The sequence below is a fragment of the Procambarus clarkii genome, chromosome 12 (genome assembly GCF_040958095.1).
Source record: "Procambarus clarkii isolate CNS0578487 chromosome 12, FALCON_Pclarkii_2.0, whole genome shotgun sequence".
Lineage (NCBI taxonomy): Eukaryota > Metazoa > Arthropoda > Malacostraca > Decapoda > Cambaridae > Procambarus > Procambarus clarkii.
This window is the reverse complement of record NC_091161.1, coordinates 31613937-31635592: the sequence shown is the minus strand read 5'-3', so window position 1 is coordinate 31635592 and position 21656 is coordinate 31613937. Positions and strand designations below refer to the sequence as shown.

Here is a 21656-nt window from a genome sequence, read left to right as displayed (position 1 = left end):
TGTTTAGCGTTCTGTGCCTTCAGCATGAAAGTATGGACAGCTGAGGGCGTAGCATTGTTTTTTTCCTCGAATGATGATTCGTACATGTCAGGATGGAGAAATCTAAAAGTTGATTCAAAGCTACATTTTCCTTTCCTTAGTATATTATGACATTTTGGGGGGAATGATTGTGATTGCATTCTATTCATTTTCTATTTCCAGAATATCTACAAATATCCTTTACATGTACTTGTATAGATGTGAACAGATATTTTAATGTCTTATACACTAGTTAATTTGCTCGAAACATACTTAAAAGGGTCTTTCTATTGCAGGTGTGTCCGAGGGAGCTACAGGTGAGCATGAGGGAGCTACAAGTAATGGTCACTGCCGGTAAAGCCTCTTGTATTCACCTAGTTGTATTCACCTAGTTGTGCTTGCGAGGGTTGAGCTCAACAGAAGGCGTTATGGCGCTTCCAAGCTACTAGGTGGGTGTGGTAGTGGGTTTAATGTCCTGTAGTGAAGTATGTGCTTTTAATACATACTCACACTTGCTCATACTTCACATTAATAGAAATAAACTCTAATATTGTTGAAGTGATTTTACTTGTGAATTATTTGAATATGAGGCGGCCTCATGTCAGGCGAGGTGAATGACGTCACAGATTGTTGACCCATCAAGCCAAGCTAGTCAAGAGGCGCGGCGGGCAGTGTGGCGCGGGCCGGCGTGGGGAGAGGTGCTGCTCAGCGCCCGCCTCATTGGTTTTACTAAATTAGTCACCTGGACAGTCCTGTGCATGAGGTTACCTGCGTCAGGCTTACAGGCAAGTTACTCTAGATGATTAGTTATTTTATCGCATTGTATTCTGTTGGTACAATAGTCTATATTTGCTGATTGTCTTAGCATAATTACAACATGTTAAAGCTTTATTTAAAATAAATAAGTTGACTCTGGTTTACTCATTTGATATAATAGTGTAATATACCTTTGTCTATTAGTAGAGACTTTTACCTAGCCTAAAACTTTTGATGAAGCTAATTACAACAAAATTAAATTCTAAAACAATTCCTATGTGATTAACTGTTCCACAACAGCGGCTAGTGTCAACATTGTGAAATTTAACGTTCGACCATAAGCAGCTGAAAATAGTTTACAAAATTATTAGTTAAATTCTGGCAGTTATAAGGTGTTTATTGTGAACTATCCGATTTCAATCCTTGAAATATGGACCAAAGACTTTTAACCTAACAAGAGTCGCATAAGAGCCATCCTATGTGAATGAAACTAGCCATACTGAGTCAGTGTCGTCCACGCTGCCGCCAACCCCAGAGACGCCTTAATTAACATTAACGTCCTGTGTAACCAAGTACTATATTTTGTCGAATATAACTAACAATTAAAGTATGTTTAAATAGTGTATAGTTCTATGATAGTTGTTGAAGGAAATTACAGTACGTGAGTGTATTCCAACCTGTCTCCCTCGCCTAATAAATAATAGGTAACATAACTAGTTTAGTGGTAAAATGTGTGAACTGTTGTGGGTCAGTGCACGAACGAGTATAGACCGAGGACTCGTTAAATGTGAAGCGTTCTTCACGTTCATGTTTGGCTGCCGGGTTAACGACCACTTGGCCATTGTGATGAGAACGGGCTGTGGACGAGTCATGTCTGAGGTTGGGTTTTGCCATTCTGTGGTAAGTCGGCTTTATGGATCAACCAAAGTCTGAGCTGATCGATTGTCTTGCGGGATATTTTTAAAGCTTTATATGAAGATTTTCAATTTAGTATTTTTATATATTTAATGTGTAATTTCAGATATGTACGAGGGTGCATCAGTACAACGGCACTGCAGCTATGATTAACCATATACAAGAAATTTGTCTAGTACAACGGCACTGCAGGTATGGAGAGAATAAAGTTACTTGGAAAAACTTCTCACGAATTGCAGTTGGTCATTATGTAGTAGATACATATTCGCACCCAAGTACAGTAAGTGAAGGGAACAAGTCCAATAATTTTAATAGGTACACACTATTCCTTGAAGCGGTGATCTTCTAATAGGTATAGTCTAAAGTGCTCCATGTGTTAACCACTTCAGAGTGGTAAACAAAAAACCAGGCCCATAATATGAACATTTAATTGTGGTGTATCATACGGTTAATGTTGCGCTAACAATTTTGGTTACATTTCAATACTCTTCCCCTCCCTTCCCTATCTCTATCCATACTTTTGTTAGTCTGTCGTCTGTCGTCCTCACTGCGTCTGTCGAAGCAGTGAGGACAATCTTCATTTAAAGAGTGAGCGACTTAATTGCTGAGATCGCAAAGAGCATCAACGCTCAGAATCAATCCCTCAGTCATCTCGGCCCACCTCATCCAGCAGGGTGAGAACGGGAAGCCCACCCTCAAGGTCACCCTCAAGACTCCGGCGGAGGCTACTCTCGCGGCAGACAACGGCCTCAGATGCTTTGGTGTGGCCTGCACACCCCACCAGATCGCTAGGCAGCGTTATTTCCGCCTACGTCAGTGTTTTCGGTGTTACCAGTACACCCACTACTCTCAGAAGTACCCCAACCCGCTGCAGAAATGCAGCATCTGTGCTGGCGACCACCAATATAGGACCTGCAACGCCACTACTCAATATTGTATACTCTGCAACGGCGATCACACGGCCGTCTCCCACAACTGCCCCACCAGGAAAGGCGAAATTCAGAAGATGGTTGACGCCAGGCAAGGAAACTCGACGCCCAGACCGAAAGCTTTCAACATACAAGAAGCTTTTCCTGCACTCCGACAAGTGGCGCCACGAGCGGCGCGCAACAAAACTACTGGACCAGCTACCCCGCGCCAGCCACTCACAGCCCCAGACGAAACCTCGCAACCAAGCCAGCCAGCCAGCCAGCCATCCTCACTCACACCGCCACCAGCCTCCCCCGACAGCTGTGATTCACTTCGCATCAGAAATGTCAGGTGGAGATCTCTAGAAACGGTACAAAATACTGAACGATTTGTACAAGCTCAACAACCTTCCGACCTTTGTGATACCAGAGGCCATGTTTACCGATGGCTCCTTTCCACCAGAGACGCCTGTCAACCCGGACCCTATTGCTCCAGTCATACCTGCGACTACATCATGTGCAACGATACTGCCACCAACATTCTCCTGCAGGCCTCACCATGTCTTCTGATGATTCAAATGACTCTGTTGACATTGAAGCACAATCACCACCCCCAGCACCAGAGGACATTGAAGCACATTCACCACCCTCAATACCAGCGGAGTCTCCAAGTCTCTCTACACTCTATGATGAACGTGACAAAAACCTGACACCCAGATCTCCCGAATATAGACGCTTATCACCAGCAAAATACTCAACATGAGGTATGCAGAATGCTTGCTGAATAATCCAAACCAAAAGTACATTCTATCGAACGATGTAATCTTACTTGAATGCGACGAAACCACATTGTCAAAGGACCTTTTCCCACCAGACTACGCAGAGTACAAAGAAAAACATAAAATGATTACTCGAAGCAAGAAAAAATAGAAGAAACACCAAACTGAAGAAGACACCACCTGAAGACAGATTGTCTCCACCTTGAATGTAGAAGCACTGCCACTGCCGCCTTCCAGACCCGTCTCCCAACCTAGCCAGTTGTTTGGTTGTTTGCAGCATCGACATACTGACACGCAGCTGGGTCAAGCCCTGGCACTTTCTCTTCAACTTCAGCATTTCCTCTCACCGACTTCTCTTCAGCTGTCCCCACTTCAAGGCTCGCCCCAATGGGCATCTTCTCCTGTATTTTTCGTATTCGTACTCTGGCAAGAAGAAACGTTTAGCATGAAGGGAAAGTACCGGGGCTAAACCTAGCAAGCTGAACATACCGTCGGTCAGTTTCTGGAGGCTGAGCACTTGCAGCTACGTGGCCATCATCCGCATCTTGGACAAGTTATTAGTAGTCCACGAGCGCTGCAGCATTTCTGCAAATCGACAAAATTGTGGTCATGCGGCAGGCCCTGTTAAGGGCTAAACGTGAACGTTTGTGTTTTCGGGATGGGGTAACGTGATGTTCCTGATTTGTTTTTAGTGCAGTATCTCCCCTTATTGGGGGAAGTAAATATTATATAACGGCCGGAGCGCCTATGACAGTAGATAAAGGTTTTAAGAGCAGGGACACCAGACTCGTCAAGTGGCATATGGTCTGGGAAAGGAGCCGTTACTAATGTCACTGGAGGATATTCATTCTTTAACAAGCTAACAAAGAATGCTCCGAAGGAAGCAAGTTCTAGGCCGGATGCATTCATTGGTATTAACGTATTGTGCATTAAAACTGGTTTCTCAAGAGTTCATATTATAATTTCAATGTAAAGTTAGTCAAAGGTTAGGTGTTAAGGTTCTGTTGGCCATTATATGTATTAGAACTACGTTGGGTGATAGTTATAGCTTTGGGATTCGAACAGGGGTCATCAGCAAAGCACTGTTCGAGAAATGCTCGAACGTGATCAGTTGAGCTGTGTAACAACTCGTCTTCATAAACAAAGGCTAAAGTCCATTCCATGCACCCACCAGACCCCCCCCCCCCCCGTTTTGATTGGTAAAACGGTTTACACAAGTCACCACTGATGACGTTCAAACATTTCTTGAACAGTGCTTCGCTGACGACTTTTGTTTGAACCACAATGTCGTGAATGATTCACCCATCTACTACAGATACAAATAATCACCAAGAGAAACTAAACGCCTAACTTAACCAATGTCCGAATATACACCGCATCCTTACATTTAACAATATTAATTTATATTTGAGAATTCCAATTTTGAATGAACAGCATGTTTAAATATATGAATGCAGACAAGAGGACGAGTTGTGTGTAAGCCTATTTTTCATTGATAAACAAGAGGTTCGGAGGCTGGATTACAATCATTGTTATTTTACTGATGGGGGGGGGGAGGGGCCTTGGTAATGTATGTATGTATTCTCGAACAGTGCTTCACTGACGTCTGCTTCTCGAATAGCAAGTCTGTAAATGTTTCACTACTGTACTACTAACAAAAATAATCACCAAAAGAACCTAATCACATAATGGACGCCTAATATACAATGAATTTTATTGTATAATAAATTGTGTATGGGAATGAACATACTTTTATAACGGTGTTAAAATTGATTAACGTCTCGTGGGACGGCCGCTGCTCCTACGAGCATGACCTACGAACGAACTAAATATAGGACAAGGTACCCATTGGGGTGAGCTTTAAAGTGGGTATAGGTGAAGAATAGCCTGGGTGAGAGGAAACGTCGGAGTTGGAGACACAGCTAGGGCTAAACCCAGCTGCGCGGCGTAACATGAGGCTTTCTGAACACCTGGCTGGCTTAGGCTAGTGGGCAGGGTCCCGAGGGAGGGGCGGCGATGTGAGGTCTTCTTTCCTCTTGATGTGTGGCGTCTTCTTTCTTTCTTTTTGAGCTGGAGTCTTCCGTCTTCTGTCTTCCACGTCGGTCTGCTCTGAAGCTTGCAGGGATTCCACCACCTCAAAACGAGCAAAATTAGGTCCCCATCCCCCTAAAGAGGGGGGTGAGGGCAACTGCCCTCAGTGAGTCTTAGGCCTGCATCCTCATGCTAAGTTTTTTTTCCCTTTTCTTGGCTTGTTGTTTGGCTTTGTACTGGGTGTAGTCTCCGGGAGAGAGGTCGGCTGACAGTGTGCTTTCGTCATATTCCGTGAAAATTAGGTCGTGTCTAAGCACGCACTCGTTTCCTGGCGCACGCCGTAAGTATTCTTCATACATAGTTGAATATACGGCTGGTGAGCCGTCAACATGCAGGAGATCCATGCTCGGTGTTGTTACGTTGCTGATAGTTTTCTTATTGCTGGAGTATCATAAGCTGGTTGGCCTGGGAGTAACGAGATTATGGCAGAGTCGACATAGTCAGCGTCGTCTAAAATGTCGACATAGTCAGTAGAGTCGTCATCAGACAGGTTGATGTCTGCAGGAGCAGTTGGTGGCAGTATTGTTGCAGATGTAGTCGCAGGTGTTACTGGAGTAATAGGGTCCGGGTTGACAGGTGTCTCTGACGTGGGGTCGGACTCTGTAATAAGGTCCGAGTTGACAGGTGTGTCTGGCGTGGGGTCGGACTCTAGTTGAGAGGAGCAACCGGTAAACATGGCCTCTGGTATCACAAAGGTCGGGTGGTTGTTGTGCTTGTACGTGTCGTAGAGTATTTTGTACCGTTTCTTGATCACCACCTGACATTTCTGTCGCGAAGTGAATCGGAGCTGCAACAGTGCTGTCAGGGGTGGCTGGTGGCGGTGTGAGGGTGGATGGTTGGCTGGCTTGGTTGAGAGGTGTTGTCTGTGACCTTGAGTGGCTGGCGCGGGAGTTGCTGGTCCAGTAGTTTGGCTGCGCGCAGTTCGCGGCACCACTTGCCGGGAGTGCAGGGAAGTCTTCTTGTATGTTGAATGCTTTCGATCTTGTAGTACAATTTCGTGGTCTGGCGTCAGTCATCTTCTTGATTTCCGCCTGTCTGGTAGGGCAGTCGTGAGAGACGGCTGTGTGGTCACCGTTGCAGAGTATACAGCGTTGAGTAGATGCGTTGCAGGTCCTGTACTGATGGTCGCCAGCACAGATGCTGCATTTCCACAGTGGGTTGGGGCACTTCTGAGAGTAGTCGGTGTACTGGAAACACCTAAAACACTGGCGTAGGCGGAAATAACGCTGCCTAGCGATCTGATGGGGTGTGCAGGCCACACCAAAACATCTGAGGCCGTTATCGGCCGCAAGAGTAGCCTCTGCCGGAGTCTTGAGTGACCTTGAGGGTGAGCTTCCCGTTCTCACCCTGCCGGATGAGGAGGGCCGAGATGGCTGTGAGGGATCGATTCAGAGCGTTGATGCTCTTTACGACCTCAATGATAGGCTGTTCAGCGATGATATCACTCACTCTGTGAATGAGTATTGTCCTCACTGCCTGAAATTGATGGGGAGGTAGGAGTGTTAAGCCCTTAACCTCTAGAGCCGTGATCGTTGCCATGATAAAGAGAGCTTCTAGTGCTACTGCACTGCTGAAGAGTATTTGGGGTCCATTTTCGTCCCTGACGACGTCGATGGGTCCATGGTCTCGGTCCTGGTGTACCTCCTGTCAGTTCCTTGGAACTTCACCTTAACTCTGAACAGCATGATGCCGTTCGCGGGCACCACGCTATTACTCAGGAGGGAAGCGCTCTCGTTGCTGCTCGATTTTTACCCACCCGGCAGTGCTAGGTGCAAGCTTCCTTTCCTGCTGATGGAGCATGACCTGAGGAAGAGTTGAGTAGTGTGGCTGATGTTCACTATAGTGTGTGGAGGCCGACAAATGCTGCATGCATACATATTCATGCATAGTCTCTGAACTCCTTGCAACCCTGGAAATCAATCGGCTTGAAACTCCAGTCCTTAGCAGCAGGGCCACCACTCCTCCCCTTCCTTCCCTCTGCAGTGTGTGGATTATTGTTGGCGCGAGTACACAGCCTTGTGGCACACCAGCATTATAGGCAAAGTAGTCATTGTGGTATTGGAGGAATCTTTCATTTTGTAGTGTCAAAGAAATATTTTGTCGGAAGTGGAACGTAATTCAAAATTGTTATTTTCTGGTAAAGCCTGTGTTGATGATTTTTAGTCTACTGATAGATGTTGCACTGATATATATATATTATGTGGTTAACGTGCAGCTTCTCAGTATGTTAGTATTGTTCAGTCGGTTGGGCCTGACTGAGATTTTCCGTAGTGTCAGTCTGGTGGACGTTTTGTGCTGCCCATATACATAGGTTTCGGATCTAAACAAATCGCAGGTTATTCTACCGGTGTTGTCAGGCCGTTCGGAGTTGGTAATTTCTCTATTAGACCTGAGTAATAGGAACAGTAGTTTCAACAACATAGATTGGGGTACCTTGGTTTAATTCGCCTTCATCATTCTTACACACACATTTGGATGCAATGTTTGTCATAATGGTGGGTTATATTTGTGAGATGGTATCCATGCAAGAGGTTCTAAACCCTTTATACTGTGCAGTGAGCAGGTTGTATAAAAAGTCCAATTATAAAGCTCTTGCTGTCGGTCGTGCATGAAATCTTTTTAAGAGCAGACTTTGAAGCACAAAGTTCCTCCTCCTGTGATAATGTGCTGGTAGCTAGTTGTAGTGCAGTCAGTTGTTTAACCTAACAATGATAGTTTGTGTGCAAGTATTGTCCGTAAAACCTGCATGCTATTTCCGTCCTGTAGATGCCTGGATTGCAATATCGATGTGGACAGTTCTCGAGGGATCTTCAAAAATTTTGATAAGGCAATTATTTAAAGTGTGATGGCTTTGGAAAGAGCAGGATTCTAATTAACCATCTTAGTAGCGGTTGTATATAGTACTTAAATTGTGGTGTACAGATGGAGATCAGTGACAGGAATATTGCATTTACAAGGAATGTTCAGTTTCATGAGATGGCCGACATATTTACTCGGCCATTTATCATACAAGGAGTGAGGTGGAATGTTGCACCACTTAATAGTGTGTTAACGGCACGTAACTTCTCTGAACAATGCTGGAGACGTAGGGTCTCCCATTACCTGAAGGGAAAAGGTAGTGTTGACTTGGATGATTCTCTCTAGTATGGTTGGAAGCTTCAGTTCTTTCCTCATGGTGATGATTCTTGTGCTTCTTGGGGCACCAAGAATTACCTGCATGGCTTTTCTTTATTACTTCTAGTTTGTTCAAAACAGAGGCGGGGAAGCTAAATGCAAGGCATGATAATCAAGTAGGGATCCAACAAACATGTTGAATAGTCCGGCATATATAACATGCATTCCAATATTCTTACTAGTATTTTAAGTGATTTGGATTTTAACCTACGATGTAGGTCGTTAACAATGTCACTGATACTCCAAGGTATTTGTGCTGCCCACATGTTTGTATGGTTTGGTTAACTTTGAAGGCTAGAGACACACTGGTTGTTTTCTGGAAGAAAGAGCGGTGGATTAAGGTAAAGACTGAATTCACTGATTTTAGCAGCGAGTGATTCAAGTAGAGATTGCAGTCTAGTTTGGATACTTGAAACAAAACAAATGTCGTCGACATAATAGATGACAGCTTTATCAGCAAGTGTGCAAATACCAGTTTTTGTGCACAAGGACATTGAACAGTGTTGGGCAAAGCGCACTAATCTGGGTTGAACCAAAATCAATGGGAGGAGAATGTTTACTTTTGACTCCCTTGAAAGAACTGAGGCGGTTCTGATACTCGTGTACCCCTTGAACTATGTCAAGTCTTCCATAAACTCCAAGAGAGACTAATTAATCTAATATTTATCTCACCTTTTTGCTGTATCAAAAGCAGTTTTAAGGTCAATAAATGCCATCTATGAGCATGAATCTAGTCTAACAAAATATTCAGCAAAGCATGTTTGAATGCTTCTTCCAGGAAGGAAACCATACTGAATAGGAGCTAATTGAAAACATTAACCTGCCGAGTATAATCCTCTATAGAACTTTACACATACAGGACGCCAGAGATGGGTCTCAAGGCACAAAGAAATCCCATTAATGTGGTGTATCAATGAGAAAATGAGGAGGAGCTTGAGTAGGACTTGAACCTCTACTTTGGGTGCTCCCAAGCATCCGAGGCTGGAATTCTTTTGACAATGCCCCCTCCCCGCTCAGCTCGTTGTCGCCGTGTGGGGGCTTAGTGGGCGGCTGCCGGAGTGTGATGCTCCTTGGGACAGTCCTCTGTCCTTTTCTAGCCTTGTGCTCCTGCTGCCGTCCTCTCCAATTCTGCTGGGCATCTTTTCCTTTTCCTTCTGTTTCGTTTTTCACCCCCCTCTTCTCCTATCTGCTTGCCGTTTCCTACCGACCTTTTGCTCGTTCTGGTTCTTCCCTTGGACTTCTTCTATTTTGACGCCCGGGTGCTTGAGGAGGCATACTCATGCACCCGTAGAACTGCAGTACCCGACGTCGAGAGCGAGGGGAACCTTTTATTGTCAATCCCCACTTCGTCACTGAACCCGATCTCGACGGACTGTCGGTTTCTTAAGGTGGCGTTTGTGGGGCGTATACTCGCGACGCACCCCTAGGAGGCCCCGACAGGATCGGCGATAGCTTCTTGTTGGGTGTCCTGCCTCTAATTGTGGCTCCATGGTGGGTGTGGGGGCACATTCGTGAGTGAATTCTTTCTTTCGTCAAGATGATTACCCCTGCTTCGGCTTCTTCTGGTTTACCTTCTCAGGCTCGTGGGGTGGGCGACCAAGCCCCCGAGTCGGTCCGTATTGGAAGACCGGGCTCTGTAGCCTCCGCTGCATTGGGCCCCGACCTTGCTCCTCCTTTGGCCTCTCTGACTCCTTCCTCTGGCTCCCCTCCCTCCTCTGTGGTTGGGTCGAGCCCCAAGCCCCCAGTGGTGACTACCTCGTCCCCTGGCGTGGCTCCTTCTCTAGTTGTAACTACTGCGCCTTTTAACCCCTCTCTCTCTGGGGGTTCTCACCGCCGTCTTCGTCACGGCCGCACTCGCTCGATTCCTTCCAGTTCTGCTACCCATCATGCCTTGTTTGGTCCCGCTTCGTGGGCCAAATATTTTGATCTCCTCCCTCTTGATTCTGCGCCTCCTGACGATTTCTCCCTCCATCGACATCTCATTGATTCCATGGATGCCTCCATTACTTTCAACCCCACTCGTCTCGGTACACGTGTCGTTGCTGCTCCTTCTCAGGATGCTGCTTCCCGCTTGGCTGCCTTATCCTGCCTTGGCGAGACCCCCGTTCGGGTCTCGAAGAACGTTCAGTTGAATGCCAGTGTTGGCACTATTTTGCTCCCGCCCCATGTTGCGACCGGTGTTCGGGACCTACGCGACTGCCACGACGATATTCGACATATCCTCGCTGCCCAGGGCCATTCTATTCTCCAGGTGGACACGTTTACTCGTCCCCCTCGTGGTAGTCGCCGTCAACCCCTCCGGGTTGTGAAGATTACCTTTGATGGTAGGACCCTTCCACCCTCTGTCATTCTTGCTGGTGCCAGGTGCTCTGTCCAGGAGTACATTCCTTCTCCTCGGCTCTGCAACAAGTGCTGGAGGTTTGGGCATGGTGCCCTCCGCTGCTCCGGGACTGTCTCTCTCTGTCCTTTGTGTGGTGGCGAAGGTCACTCTAAGTCGGAGTGCGCTTCTCCCCAGGCTCGTTGCCTCAACTGCGGTGAGGCCCATCCTACCTTCTCCCGTGCGTGTGTCCATTACAAGCTTGAGGCAGCCGTCCTCAACTTGAAGCACCGGGAGCGTTTATCTTTTCCTGAGGCGAGGCGCCAGGTTCGCCGGCTCCCGCCTTATGCTAATATCTCTTATGCTCGCGTGTTGCGCTCTTCCTCTCCTCGTCCTTCCCGCCTTCCTCAGACTCTCAACCGTTTCCAGGCCTTGGACCCTGATGCGCCCACTACCCCCTCCTCTGTCCCTTTGGGTTCTCTCCCGAAGGATCCTCCTCCTGGTCCTCTGTCTGGGGTTCCCCTTCCTTCTACCCGGTCTGTCGTGTCTTCTGTGTCTCCTTCCTCGTCCCCCTCCGATCCTCCTTCCCATCCTCTTCCTCCATCTATCGGCTCTCCCCGCCGCCTGTCGGTGCGGGCGGATGTCCATCGCTCTCCTAACGGCCGTCGTGTGTGCTCTCGTTCGGCTTCTCCTGTTGAGACACTGGAATCCGTTGCCCGGTACGTAGTTGCTGGGACACCGGTCTCTTTAAGTCAGAAGCGTAAGCCTGGCTCCTCTCCTTCCTCTTCCCCGGCGGGTAAGAAGGCTTCGCTTTCTTCCTCAGCTCCTCCTTCTGGCTCTGTTGCTCCTTCCCCTCCCGTTTCAGTGCTTGCGCCCCCTGTTCCTGCTATGGAGGTTTCTTTGGCCCCTGCTTCCCTTTCGGTTGCTGCTCTTGCTGGGGTGCGCTCCTCTCTTTCTACTCCCCCTCTTCCTGCTGCTGTCCTTGACTGCTCCTCTCCGTTGTCTCCTCCTCCTCCTCCTCCTCCTCCTCCTCCTCCTCCTCCTCCTCCTCCTCCTCCTCCGGACCCTGCCCGCCCACCTCTGATCTGTTCTCCCGTTTCCTTCCCTCCGTCTTTGCTCAGTTTACCCATGCCCCCTAACCCTGACTTTGCTGACCCTGATCCCGACCCTGATATTCTTTAACGTGCTCTGTTGGTCTTTCGCCTTTGTTTCTTCCTTGTTCTCTGTTTTTGTCCTTTCTCTTCTCGTCGTTGTCCATTCTTCAATGGAACGTTCGAGGTTATTACGCCAATTTCCTCGAACTCCAACTTCTGGTTTCGCGGTTTTCGCCCCTTTGTGTCTGTCTCCAGGAGCCGATGCTTGGTGCTCGTCCTGGTCGTTTTCGTGGCTATTCCTTTCTCTCCCCCCCCCCAGCCATTGCTGGGGCTTCTAATTCTTCTGCTCTCTTGATTCGGGCTGATGTTCCCTTTGTTCCTTTACTTTTTCCTTCGCCTCTCCATTGTTCTGCTGCTCGTATCTTTGTGGGGAAATGGTACACAGTTTGTTCCATTTATCTCCCCCCGAGTGTCCCTCTCTCTCTTCCTGATTTGAAACACCTCCTAGACTCCTTGCCGGAGCCTGTGCTCCTGCTGGGTGACTTCAATTGTCGTCATTCTCTTTGGGGTGACGTTCTGACGAATACCCGGGGTCGCCTCCTTGAGCCGTTTCTCCTCTCTTCTTCCCTGTCTCTTCTGAATTCTGGTGAGCCCACTCATTTGGACTCTCGAACTCGCACCCTTTCTTGTCTTGATCTTTCTCTCTGCTCTTCTTCTCTTTACTTAGATTTCACATGGCAGGTTCTTGATGACCTCCATGGAAGTGATCATTTCCCCATCCTTGTTTCCTTTTTCTCTTTTCGCCCTTCCCTCTCTTTCCCTAGGTGGCAGTTTGCTAAGGCGGACTGGACCCTATTTTCCCTCAGTGCTACTCTCTCTGACCTCTCCCTTCTGCCCCTCTCTCGCGCTCTCCTCCTTTTTCATGACACTGTCTTCGACGCTGCCCTCCGCTCTATTCCTCGCTCTTCCTCTCGGGGTCCACGGAAGTGCGTTCCCTGGTGGAATGCGGACTGTGCTCGGGCTGTCCGCTGTAAGCGTGCAGCCTGGAAGAAGCACCGCCGTAGGCAGACGACCGATTCTTTTCTTTTCTTTCGGAAAGCGAGTGCGGTGGCCCGTAGGGCCATCCGTACGGCTAAACGTGAATGTTGGGCATCTTATGTCTCGACAATTACGTCCGAAACCCCTCTGGCCCAGATCTGGAAGCGTATCCGCAAGATAGCGGGTAAGTTCGTTCCCGATGTTTCACCGGTCCTTCACCTCCATGATACTCTTGTGGCGGACCCGTTGCAGGTCGCTTCCGAACTGGGTTCCCACTTTTCTTCTGTTAGCTCTGGTCTTCATCTTCCCCAATCTTTCCTTCTTCGTAAACCTGTCCTTGAGTCTCGTCCTTTAGATTTCTGCACTCATCTTCAGCTTCCCTATAATGATCCCTTCTCTCTCTCTGAACTTCGTTCTGCCCTGGCCCTCTGCGGTTCTACGGCGGCGGGCTCCGATGGTATTCATTATGAGATGCTTCGCCATCTCCCTCCGAGCACGTCTCAGTATTTACTGAGTCTGTATAATCGGATCTGGGAGTCGTCGTCAGTCCCTGAGGACTGGCTCGATGCCGTTGTCCTCCCTGTTCGCAAACCGGGGTCTCTGGGTACTTCCCCTAAGGACTTTCGCCCTATTGCTCTCACAAGTTGTGTCTGCAAACTCTTTGAACGTATGGTTAACGTTCGTCTGATGTGGTTCCTGGAACACCATCACCTCCTCTCCCCTTCTCAATTTGGTTTCCGCAAGTGCCGCAGCACGACAGATGTCCTGGTGAATTTGGAGGTCTATATTCGTACTGCTTTTGCTGCGAAGACCTCCGTTGTTGCCGTCCTTTTTGACCTAGAAAAGGCTTACGACACCACTTGGCGTTATCATATCCTATCTCAACTTCATTCTTTTGGCCTTCGTGGTCATCTCCCTCTCTTTCTCCGCAGCTTCCTCTCTCGTCGTTCCTTTCGGGTGCGCCTTGGTACCGCTCTCTCTCCCTCTTTTCAGCAATACGAAGGTGTGCCCCAGGGTAGTGTTCTGAGCACTACTCTTTTTCTGGTTGCCCTCAAGGGTCTTCTTTCCTCTCTTCCTTCTGGTGTCTTCTCCGCTCTCTATATCGATGATCTTACCCTTTGTTGTCAGGGTGATGATTCGCCTCTCCTTCAACGCCGGCTTCAACTTGCGATTGATGCCGTGTCGTCTTGGGCCACAGGTCATGGCTTCAAGTTCTCTACTTCTAAGACTTGTGCCATGACTTTTACGCGGAAACGGGTTGTTCTTCGTCCCTCTTTGTCACTTTATGGTCATCCCCTTGAATACAAAAGATTCCGCGAAGCTTTTGGGGTTATTCCTTGACACTCGTTTGTCTTGGTCTCCCCATATCTCTTACCTCCGTGTTGAGTGCTCTAAGTCCCTTACCCTCCTTCGGGTCTTGTCCCATACTTCTTGGGGGGCAGATAGGCGCACTCTCCTTGCTTTACATTCCTCTCTCGTCCTGTCTAAGCTCGATTATGGTTGCCCTGCTTACTCGTCTGCTTCTCCTTCTACTCTTCGCCGTCTTGATGCTTTGCACCATACTGGGTTGCGCCTCAGTTCTGGTGCCTTTCGTTCGACTCCCGTCCTTAGCTTGTATGTTGACACTGGCTTCCTGTCTCTCCAGGACCGCCGTGATCGCTACTGTCTTCGCTATCTTGCGCGGTCCTTGCAACATCCTTCCTCTCGCCTCTGTCGTGCTTTAACTTTTACCCCTCCTGCGGTTCCTGTTCCTCTTCACCACCTCCCTCTTTCTGTCCGGTTATCTCGCCTACAGGATTCTCTTTCCGTTCGTATTTCTGATGTTTCTCCTCGTGTTGTTCCTTCTTTGCCCCCGTGGAGGGTCCCTCTTCCGCGGTTTTGTACATCCTTGACTCGTATCACTAAAGCTTTTACCCCTCCTACAGTTCTAAAACGCCTTTTCCTCGAGCACTTTTCTTCTCACTCCCGCTCCGTTTCTGTCTTCACCGATGGGTCTAAGTCAGCGGACGGTGTTGGCTACTGTTGTTTTTCCTGATCGCACTTATATGTGTCGCTTGCCTCCGGAGACTAGCATCTTTACAGCGGAACTTTATGCTATTCTCTATGCTCTTCGTCTCCTGCTTTCTCGTTGTCAGTCTTCCTTTGTGGTTGTTGTTGACTCTCGTAGTGCCCTCATGGCTCTCGGGTGCTTTAATCCAGTTCATCCGGTAGTTGTCGAGATCCAGCATTGGCTGTTTCTCGTTCACAGTAAATTTAAGTCGGTTGAGTTTTGTTGGGTTCCCAGCCATATTGGCGTGTCTTTAAATGAGCGTGCGGATGCTGCCGCTAAGGAAGCTGTCCGCTCTTGTCCCATCTCTCGTAAAGGCATTCCGTATTCCGACTTTTACCCGGTTATCCATTCCTCAGTCCTTACCCGTTGGCAGGCTTCTTGGTTGTCTGTTACTGGTAACAAGCTACGTACTCTTAAATGTTGTGTTTCCTCGTGGCCGTCCTCCTTCCACCGTAACCGGCGGTGGGAAACAGCTCTGGCGAGGTTGCGTATTGGCCATACTCGCTTAACCCATGGTCACTTGATGGAGCGCCGCCCTGCTCCTTATTGTCCTAGTTGCATTGTCCCTCTTACGGTCGTGCATGTCCTTCTTGAATGTCCTGACTTCCAGGACGAGCGTGTGTCTTGCTTTCCGACCGCCCCTCGCGGTCACCTGTCCCTCGATAGAATTCTTGGTGACTCGAATACTTTTGATATCGTTCGCCTTATGCGTTTTTGTTCTCGTATTGGCATCCTTGGAGATATTTAGCGCCCTCTGATTATTTTGCGTATTTGATGGTGCTACATAGCCTTCCCGGTTTGGTGCCTTCTTTTGATAATTACTTACTTACTTACTTTTGACAATGTTTTGGTGCAGTTGTCTAAAGTGTTTGCCTAGAGTTCTCAGAGCTTAGGTTCGACTCCTTCTCGCGGCTCCAACTGATTTTCTCGTATGGGTCAGAATGTTTGTGAATTTGGCTTGAGTATGGGTATTATTAGTCGGTAGATAGCAGTCAGGTAAAATACCATGCCTCAAAATTTGAATAAATATTCCTAGCAAGATGTAACAGATACCTCTTGTCCTGGTTTGCAAAGCAATTGCAAGGATTGAAAACGTGGTGTGCTTTGCATGGTGCTTTGCATGGTGCTTTGCATGGTGCTTTGCATGGTGCTTTGCATGGTGCTTTGCATGGTGCTTTGCATGGTGCTTTGCATGGTGCTTTGCATGGTGCTTTGCATGGTGCTTTGCATAGTGTTCCATGAAAAGTTGCAAGCTTAGTAAAAGGAATTTTTGTGTTGCAAAATAAAAGTAGTTCAGGGTATAGGTCGTTAACGAAGTTAAAAGGGAAAATCAAAATGGTTCATTTAGTTTTTCAATGTTTCGTACATTAGGTAGTGGAAGTATGGTTTTCAGCTAATTTTCATTGTAACATTCTTGGGAATGATGGGAAAAAGGAAAAGTCGAGGAGAATTACTCATGTTTCAAATTGATTCGTACAGTACATAATTTTGTATACTGTAATTAAGGATTAGCAAGAAAGATACAGTAAGCATTAAGCTTAAGTTTCGGGAGGAGAAATGTTTAGGGAAGAGTTTCTAATTGTCAGTTTCAGTGAAGCAAATATGAATTTACAAAGAATAAGAATGTAAAGGTTACGTCAAGGAACGTTTCAAATTGATTGTGAACCCGTTAAGGTTTACAGATAGTAGATATGCATGTCGAGGTTAGTGCAAGCATGAACGAACGTTTAGGGGGTGTGAAATACAATAACTGTTAGCAATGAATTCTTTCCCGTACAAGTGCAAAACCCAGTCGTGACTGTCTCCCCTTCCATTCATCAGCTGACAGTCGTGACTGTCTCCCCTTCCATTCATCAGCTGACAGTCATGACCCCCCCCCCCACTCTATGCATTTAGAGTAAATAATGTCTATGCATCACTATCATTACCTAACCTAAATATTCCTATTGTATGTACAAGAGCGAATTATGATATTAATTCCTTGTGTTTCTCGGTGCACCCTGTTAAAGTGCCATTCACCTACCTGTGATCCATCGTCCTGTTAATCCACCATTCATCTAACGGTCCATGCAGTTATCCACCATCTACCAGCTCCTCTAAGTGACCCATAGTGCTAGCTTCACTATTTTTTTTTAATTATTATTAGGGCAGCACCTGCCCGAAACGCTGCGCGTATTAGTGGCTTTACAAGACTGTAATTACCATATTATGTATCCTCACATTCCCAATGTACCTTCTTGTATATGGATAAATAAATAAATAAATAAATTAGCTAGTGTAGAGAATCGTACATTAACGATCCAACCTAACTTACCTGTGTGAGGTGTTCGGCATTCAGTATATTAAGCATGTAGTATGCAGCATATTCTAATAAGGTTAAAGAAAAAGGTTATTTAGAAAACTTTTTTCTTTTTACCACTGATAACGCGTATTAAGGATGTCGATTATACAGTGTTAAAACATATTATACTGATATAGAAAGGAACACTAGATTTTATGATTAACAAAATAATGTGTTTTAACTCGCACAAAGAAAAATCTGTCAAACAAGTTAAAAACAATGATGCACACAGGCAACCTATGCGCTGGACATTCCCAGAAACATGCCCCCAGGCGTGTTTTAAAATGTCGCCCATCGCATAGGTTCGAATTCTCATCACGTCTCCCACAGATTTTCTCGTTGATACATCAGGTTAGTGTGATTGCTCTCTGTGTATGAGAGGGGTACATATCAATCCAACTGGATGGGTACTCAACCCTCTTGAGGGAACCTTTTCTTAACACTTTGACTTGCCTCGCCAACATGGCGAGGCAAGTCGCCATGTTGGTGAGGCAGCTCTGCCCAAATTTCAACGATTTACAAGAGTTCAAGATACTGATATCAACTATGCACAACAAAGAACATTTAATAATCTCTACAAAAGTGTTAAAATGTGCGTTGTTAAATAATAGATATTTCTGCTATACTTACCGACTCTCCGGAGGACAACTGGCCCAGTGTAGGACACGCCAGGAATGGGTCAGGTAATCTTCGTCTCCAAGACTCTGCCTTCAACTGTTCAGGCACTGACAGGCAAATTGATGTGGACAAGTCACAGGGGAAGACAATTCAACACACAAATAGTATGGTCTTGAAAATCAAATCCACATCCAGGTGTCCATATTTACACAAGATGGTGACTGTGACCACAGATGGGTGACCACTGCGGTCAAGCACTTACAGCTGCCCGAGGTTCAGGAACCACCAGGAGGATGATGGTAACGTTTGTACCTGTAGTACTGAGGCTTGAAGCTGCTAGAGATTGCTGGTGACGTACACAGTCGGGGACACATGTAAGAATATGGTACCTGGCTCCCCTCGCTACTCTGGTAGACACTCCATGCATAGCATCTGTGGGACTTGATGTTCTCGTATTAAATGTTCTCAGACGAAACATTCTGGGCTGTGGCACTCTCCATTGATACGAGGAGAGAGATTTCCAAAGCTGTTGTTACATGATGATTGCATGAGTGTGTCCCCACCAGAAGTGAGTTCTAGAATCTTTAATAATTTTGAGGGATCAAATAGTTAGTATATGTGAAGGAAAAGACGCTAAAAAAAATATTACAATGGCTTGGTCTATCCATTAAAAATTGAACGAAGGTATAATAAAAATTAAGAGTAGTGAAGCGTCAGGCGAGAGGTAGTCGTAACTAAGAACTATAGGCTGTGGAGAAAGCTCATAATGACCTACATTACTAGGATGAGCCGATCACCAGCCATGAGACTCGCCGCCGGCGCCACTGGTACAGCAGGCAGCACACGGGTTTGTTCTCTGGAAAACTTTATATTCTGAACCACCATCAACTCAAATCTTGGCAGTTTTGTGAGGAACAACCCATCAATACCCAGACACAGCTGTTGATGTAACATGTTGACTGTCTTTCTTGTGAATGTCCGACCGCCAGGCGGACATGCAGCACTACTGTTGGGAAGGAACGTTGCAGATTTCTTCAGCAGTTCTTGGATAAATACCACTTTAGACTATCTGTTGTTCGCCTAGCTAGATTTGCACATACCCTAGTATGCAGGCGACCCACATTAACACAGTGGTCAGGTCACCCGGCTCCCAATGATCTATTATTTTCGTGTGTGTGAGGGCCGTATCACTGAGCAGGTCGATACCCTATGGGCAGAGCCACAATGATGCATCTTATATGGTGTACTGACCTTTACAGTTAAAGGTAGACCAAACTGCTCGACTAGGTGTTAGGTATCCCTGATTCCACCTGGGAAAATCATTTTACGACCTACGTTGATGAGAAATAAATTTATCCAGACCTAGGAGTGTCTCAGGCGTTAGGTTGGAATGTGAATCAGCTCTCACTACAGGGAGACGTCAAAAGGAAGTCAGGAGAAAAGGGAAATGGAAGTACTTTTCAGACAACGAGGGAGGACAGTACACCGAGGTACAGTAATTAGATAACTGCTATCGAGGCTATACAAAGTACTTCTACCAGGAAGAATCCCGACATAATGTACCTAGAGAAGACAGCACCAGTCTCACACTAGACAGTGTCAGACTGCATATCTTACCAAATTGCAGACTTAGTATTGCAAAATTCTAATTACCATAATGAAGACAGACAACGTTCCTACAACATTTGACAGAGTAACGGAAATGGAAAAGAGGCAACCAGTGCTAAAACTTAACATTACTGTGAACGTGAAAGTATGACACAACCAGACAAAAGACTGCAAATTACCTAGAAACAGTAACATTTCTCCACGGAATACCTGAATGCTTCGAAAAGCTGGATCCTTCCGAAAGACGCACAAAAGTTGTGGTGTTGGGATATCCAGTCGAATTTCCACAGGATTCAATACTAGAACACAAGCAATTCTTGAATGAACAAATCCACAAGGGCCGTGACGAGGATTCGAACCTGACTCAAAGAGCAACCCAGATGCTGCCTTAACCGACTGAGCTACGACATGGTAAAAGGAGTTGAAACCGAAGTTCTACTGAACTTACTGGATCCTGCAGCCTTTTGGATTTGTGGATTTGTTCATTTGATGCATCACGCAATTGTGATTTGTGTGTGTAATTCTTGAATGCAAAACGGTGCCGCACAAAAATGGACAAAGCAGTGACACGTCAGGTTCTGGTGACTGTTACAGGACATGTGCTGGAAACATTCAATCTTGGAAACAAGGGAATATATTGACCGTCCATACGTGATGGAACCCCTGCGCTGCTTCAGGTGTCAGAAATGACCACCATCAAACACGCTGCACCAGACAGGAAAGTTGGGTGGGTGTGCCCCCGCGTGCGCGCGCGCAACCTGAGGCATCCAACCAAAAACTGTACAACTAAGCACAAGGCAAACCAGACCACAACAGCCAAATGTCCAAGTTGAGGAAATATCATTCTCGAGGAACAACCACACGGAAAGTAAAGATGCAGACAGCTAAGGTCAGGATAATCACAGATCAGCAGTACGTATACCAACATTATCGTCTGAAACACACGTGCCCAGCCACAACAGATGCCAACCCTCATAGAACAGTCATCACTACTTAACAACTCCAAATCAGAAAATGCACAAACCCACTGCAGAATTACAACATGGAAATAAAATACAATCACTATCGGAATCAACAAAACAGATTTAGTTTTACAGAAGGTCTAGCTGAAAAACATTAAAGACCATGGCAAAGACCATTAACAATTGCTTACAGTTGACCCAGAATGCCTCGCAACCAGAGACACTTGCAATCGCTTGCGTAATAATAAAGATCGTGCAGCAGACCACAGTTACACAAGAAACGGTAAAAGACAAGACGGAGCACAGGAGGACAAACACATGGGCATACAGCCTACCAATAACAGTCGGATAGTCACATCAGATTATCAAGATCCGCAAAAGCATCTGCAGGAAACAGTGGCGAATCAAGAGCAACGATATCTTGTAATACAAGAGATAGACATGAACAATTGATTCATTCCGATTTGCAGCTACACTACTAGCGAAGTGGAGAATATGGTTGTCGATTACCAAGGGGAGTTTTCTAGGAAAGGCAACGCCAACAGAAACCGCTGTCTCTTCATTACGAATTCATTGAAACATAGAGGGCCTTGGAATTAAAAACCCACTCTTTAGGAAGCTGCAATCGGTACAAAAGCAGATATAATAGTTTTGCAAGAAACTGTCTAACCAGCCACGAAATCCTTCAGATTAACTGGTTATCCCCAATAATTATACCTCGTGAAAAGGAGAGAAGGGTTAATGATCCTTGTCAAGTAGCACCATAAAAGCAAGGAAAAAGATGCAGTTCCGTGTGGGGATGAGTAGAGGTATTAGCAGTACCAGTGAATATGGCTAATATTGAGCTCCTCGTATATAACGTCTACAAGCCCTTATATGTAAACAGCAGAGGAAGTGCTTGTCAAGGAGATGCATGATATAATTATTACCTGGGATTTTAATGCACATATCAGAAGGAAGGTGTGACTCGGCTAGCCGATTAGACTA

At 46.5% G+C, this 21656-nt stretch overlaps 1 long non-coding RNA gene across 2 annotated transcripts in view; it reads left to right on the top strand.

Moving 5' to 3' along the window:
* Nucleotides 1-666: 666 nt before the first annotated feature.
* LOC138363894 (uncharacterized) overlaps nt 667-21656 on the top strand; it is a 464760-nt gene continuing 443770 nt past the window's right edge. For both annotated transcript variants that reach the window (XR_011228236.1, XR_011228235.1), the window contains exons 1-2: nt 667-803; nt 1796-1881. This is a non-coding gene — a long non-coding RNA (uncharacterized lncRNA). The remainder of the gene's footprint in view (nt 804-1795; nt 1882-21656) is intronic.